At 31.0% G+C, this 5,586-nt stretch overlaps 2 long non-coding RNA genes across 2 annotated transcripts; both read right to left on the bottom strand.

Moving 5' to 3' along the window:
• Positions 1 to 209: 209 nt before the first annotated feature.
• Positions 210 to 1,502, bottom strand: LOC134241456 (uncharacterized). Its single transcript, XR_009986670.1, has 3 exons — positions 1,205 to 1,502; positions 436 to 529; positions 210 to 327 (listed from the first exon to the last, which is right to left on the bottom strand). It is a non-coding gene; the product is annotated as an uncharacterized LOC134241456 (long non-coding RNA).
• Positions 1,503 to 2,003: 501 nt separating this feature from the next.
• On the bottom strand, positions 2,004 to 4,725 carry LOC134241452 (uncharacterized). Its single transcript, XR_009986668.1, has 2 exons — positions 3,865 to 4,725; positions 2,004 to 3,784 (listed from the first exon to the last, which is right to left on the bottom strand). It is a non-coding gene; the product is annotated as an uncharacterized LOC134241452 (long non-coding RNA).
• Positions 4,726 to 5,586: the final 861 nt, after the last annotated feature.

Raw genomic sequence — 5,586 nt, 5'->3', positions numbered from 1 at the left:
TACTAAAAACGTGAAAAACTTGTTCTTAAATGCTGCTTTCAATCAGATTTTAAAGAGAAATGGCTTTAGATTACTGATTTAGTTACTTTTTGTGCAATAATCTTGATCTTTTCTGTCTTACATACAGTATTCACTCTTCAATTGTCCTTTTCTAAGTCACGTTTTATCAATCTTATTGTCTTTGTAAATTGTACATTTATAATGAGATATGAATTCAAAAGTCTCGATCTTCTCTCTGCTTTGGGGTTTCTTTTGCACAGCACTTTACTTTGTTGAAGAAGTACATCTCCAGTTTTCTCACTGTCATCCTGCTTGGTCCTGCATAATCTACAAAATAGAATATCAAAATGTACCGGGGTATATCAAAATTAGATGCACAGACACACACAAACAGAAATCTTCACATGATTAGCTGGTATTGCCAATGTTACACACCTGTAATGCTTCAAGGGGTAGGGAGGGTGGGTGGGTGTCCTATTTCTCTATAACTAATCAGCTTTTCTTCTTTGGCTCTGCAGAGGCACTCAAACTGTAAAAGTAATGATACTGATAAATGTTTTGCAGAACAGGTAGAAATACAGAGCATTAAAAAATGAAAATATAAAACTGTCAATACACCTCATTGAAATTTTTCATGGCAAAATATTCTACAAATTGAGCCATTATCCCCCCCTTTTATTGGGGGGGGGGGTCATTTGATTTGAAATCTTAAACTGATATTGGGCAAGGGAAATACGGATCATCATATATTGATATAAAAAATAATTAGTTTGTGCCAAAAAAAAAAATCTTTCTTACCACCTTCTTTTCAAGTCATTTTTGAAATAAATTATAAGTATGCTAAACCATAAATCCATGAAGCTTAGTTGCAATGATTACACCCCCCCCACCCTTTATTTAAATGGTTGTATGCCAAGATGATTTTATTTGTTATTATTCCATGTTTAAGCCTGAGGGATAGGGTGAAATTAATTTTTAAATCATTTTTGGTCAATGTAAATAATATCATTTGCCATTGAAAGCCCGTAATTATCCATACATTCAAGATAGAAAGTAGCATAACAAAACTCTCTTTCGCCACAAATCCAATATATCTGCATTTAATTTGACCTAATATGAATTGGTTATAAAAGATAACATTAATTAATCTACATTTCACATTTTAAAAATTGAAACTACTGTGCTATTTTATGTAAATTCTTACCGCATATGGCGTTGTTTACACCAGGAAAGCCAGGGCATGATGCTTGAAAAACGCCAACCTCCTTCCGTTTTCGCTTTTCTTTGTTTATAAATGTGATCCATGCTAACATGCTGTAGCTAAACATCTATTTTCTACCAATTTCATCGGCGAATATTAGCTAAATTTTCTATAAACATCACCAACTCTCTCAATTCGGTTCGTCGATCTATTTTTCAAAATGGCGTGGGTAAATTACCGTTAACCAATCAGAGAAAAGCAAGGAAAAATTTTAAAATCTGACCAATCAAATAGCTCCTTATTTACGAAGATTGCCAATTTTTAAATAAAAAATATTTTTAACAGTCTAAGGAAATGTATTTATGTACGAAGTCTAATAAGTAATATGGAATCAATTTAATAAACCCTTGATCATTACTAGAATAATTATTAGGAATCATTTCTTATAATCGTTTTTTTTTTTTTTTAAGAAATTTTCCGATTACAGATGAGAAAGATTTCTGGTCAGCCATATTGCTTCTAGTGGAAGAATTTAAAAATGTGAAAAGTTTATGCATGGCATGCCAGCACAACGATAAGTGAAAATAGATAGCAATATGTCACCTGAGTGACTCGCATGTGACCTAAAAATGGTTATGGGGCTTATTTTTGCCACTCTACATGTACAAACATGAAGATGTACAATTTAGTTCCACTTTTAAACAACAGAGTAGAGCAACAATTTGGAATCCTCATTTGTGTTTCATAATGTTACAAAATAAAACCCATTCCTGTATTACATGAGAAAGAACATGAGAATTGCTAAGGTTTGTTTGGTTTATTAAGGCACACTTAGCTGGTGACCAGCCGTTACTTCTATTCATACACCACCAGTTTATATTATACATGTACCATATATGAAAACAGAGTCTGAAATGAATGACAACCAGCCTTAAAGAATTGGATATAGCATTGCACACAGGCAACAATTCTGTATTTAAAGAACAATGAAATATTCCATTTGTTAGAATTATGAAATTGATAAATAATATTTCTACAAACTGTGAAGTAAAATATAACTTAATTAAAGCAAACATTTTTAATTATAAGTAAACCAGTTAGTTTCCCACAATTTTGATCTAGTATACAATATAGAAGATGAAAAATATATATAGTATGTTTGAAGAAAAAAAATGTATGCCATATTTAAGCATAATTAAATAAATATTATATAGATTCAAAATACTGTCCCACTAAATTAAGTCATAATGACCAGAAAACAATAATAACTTTTAACATCATTAATACTAAGTGTAAGTAAGAAAAATACTCAGTGTTGATAAGTTTATTACAGGTATGTTATATTGTAAAATAAAAAAAACAAGGTAAAGAAAATTCATTACAAGTTGATAGTAAAAAGAAAAAAATATGGCTGACCAGATGAAAATTGTTGACTGTGACACTGACCACAGATTCATAGAGAAGGTCAGCCCAAACTAAGTGGACATTTGCCCTCATTCTTTATAAATCACAATACTCTACAGGCATGAACAATGAGGACTGTCCTATATGAAAACTTTGACATGATTATAAGTATACAAACATATGTAAGACATTCTCCCCACTTGGGAACAATGTGTCTCGTAATAATACAACATCATGGATTTCATTGTCACTGATTAAAGAGAAAAATAATCAAATAGACATACACACATATATATTTATATATTATATATATTTCTGTGCAACAAATTATACTAATAAAATGTTCATAAAATAACAGTATGATACATTGAAGCATGAACATCAACAAATATATAGAACACGGAAATTAAGTAAAATGTTCGACATGGAATGCGCTTTCATAGGATGGAAACATTTTTGTATCCTGAAGTATAAACTTGTAATATTTCTAATACTGCTCCAGTCAGTTTGAGTTTAAATACTTCTGAAAAAAGAACTCTTTTTTCTTTGTATGAAGGATCCATACACTTCTTGGTGAAGTTATATTACTTACATGAAACATCAACTGTATTAAATTTGTGGACCATAATAATATATGTGAATAAAAAATCTGTAAAATGAATAAATATTTCCCAAAAAACAAAACAAACTTTTGACTTTTCACGACTTTGAAATTTGTAGGATTGAAAAATAAAACTTCGTAATACATTAAACGTCAGTTGTGCAAAACATAAATTGTGTCCCTTGAAATTACCGGTATGTATGGGATAATGTAAAATACTGAGATATACAGAGATTTGGTAAACATAAAACAAGTCTCACAAATGGAAATCAGTCATTGAAAACATGAAAATTTACACATGTGGCTTCCTTATGATAACTACAGACTTGTACAAGTATTAGGTGGATATATTGCTTAAGGTTCATAAACCCTCTGCTCACTGATATAAAATGTTGATTTAACGCTTATTTTTTTTTTCTAAAAGAAGTCTTTTTTAAGCAAAATACACAGCATAGTGTGCATAGCAAAATTGGACAAAATGGATATTTCAACTTGACAAATTTATGAAGGAATTAAAGCCATAAATTTCATTAAGAGTTATCTCTCTTATCAGAGTATCGATGAACCTTAAATCGTATCTGTCAATAATCTGTTATGTGATTGATCAGAGTGATATCATTTGATCTGATCAATCATATAACAGCTTATTGATTTAAACACAAAGGCTCGTGCTTTATTTTCAACTGTTATTGTAAATCATGTTAAAATTTGCTAGAATTCAGGAATGAAACAAAAAATAAGTTTGGTAATCTACTGTGAGAATTTGTGCAATGAATAATGTATGGAAATTTTTACATCACAGAATACAATGGTCAAAAGCATTTGGCAAATATTTTTGTACAGTAATCCAGCTATACCAGTTATGCAATCATCAACCTTGATGAAAACACATCACATATGACACACTATCATTCTATTAACAGAACATGCGTAATACTAAAAGCTTACTGCGTATGTAAAAGTCTGAGCAACAATACACCAATAGGAATGTTTTGAAATACATATACATGGCAACTGCAAAACTTAACAAGTCAATAACTTTAGCACCAATGTCTCTCCATTGACGTTCAATACAATAAAGCTGAAATTTGTGTTTTGAAAATCTGCAAAATTTGGAGAAAAAAGGAAACATTTAATAAAATGATCTGTTCTTATGTACATGTTGTTTCTCTAAAGCTACCTGTTAAATGTGACTAATTGCCAAAAGGCAAAATCTATTTGCCACATCTATATGATAACAAACATACCTTATCAACTATTATTTACAAAAAAAAAAAATCAGTATTTTTTAAAATGATTGAACATATTCCTAAAAACAAGATTCTGTTGGAATTCAAATCTGCCATGCTTTTAAAGAAAAAAAAATTAAAGAAAAAAAAGTAGAAAACTCAGATACATACTTAAAGTACAAAATTACGATATATAATTAAGCCTGGCTTATCTTGTATAAATATGATTACAATACCTGTTTTACACCTCAGTAAATAAATGTCTCTTTTTTAGCTTTTCCCTTTTTTATAGAACACAATTTAATAACAACTATGCACAGTCATTTAAAATGACATAGCTTACAACATACTGTAACATGGCTTACAATAACATACTGTGACCCACACTGCAATACTATCGGCAACATCATAACATTTCAGTGTTCTCCATTCGGTTAAAACAACAAAATCACAGATCTAACAAAGCAACATTGTCTCCACTATATTAAAAAAATAATGTCTGCATTGCATAGAAAAATACTTTTTTAAACATTAAGTTTATCACACATGAAATTAAGCAGTATGATGCAAAGTTAACTCCCCCTTGTCATTATATTTTGACAGTCCTCTTTCATTGGTAAGGTGGGTAACTGTGTAATAGTAACTCTCCACTCAGTTGTTGTCTGCCCAGCAGACATAAGAGTTGTCCGCCCCTAGTTTCTGACTATACCACTAGGGGATTTCCTTTTCCACAGCCAGATCTGTCGGTCAATGCCAGTACAGGTCTTCATGGTCAGCTTCTGTCCGTCCACGCTGACCTCCATACACTTCTGGGTGTTGGCATGATAAATAGAATTGTCCTGTAACAACGAATAATGGATAAATTAAATCTTAATTCTACTATGCTTGTATTTACACTAAAACTAGAACTGTCCAATTGGGACAAAATACCCCCCGCTGGGTTTTTCAGAAGTAAGTTTTTGCATAATAAAGATATGTATCAAACACGACTTATAAAATTTTTCTTCCAGTGACCTTGAACTTCCCAAATGACCTTGGGTCAAGGTCATGACACACCCATAGGTCATGGGCAATCTTTGTGTGAAATGAAAACCTACCAAGTTTATCCTTAAGAAAGATATGGACCGGACACGAATTATTAAATTTTTCTA

Source organism: Saccostrea cucullata, unplaced genomic scaffold (genome assembly GCF_032062105.1).
Source record: "Saccostrea cucullata isolate Sc308-1 unplaced genomic scaffold, CSIRO_AGI_Scuc_v1 ctg2822, whole genome shotgun sequence".
Lineage (NCBI taxonomy): Eukaryota > Metazoa > Mollusca > Bivalvia > Ostreida > Ostreidae > Saccostrea > Saccostrea cuccullata.
Note: the sequence above shows the minus strand (reverse complement) of the source record. Positions and strands in the feature narration are given on the sequence as shown.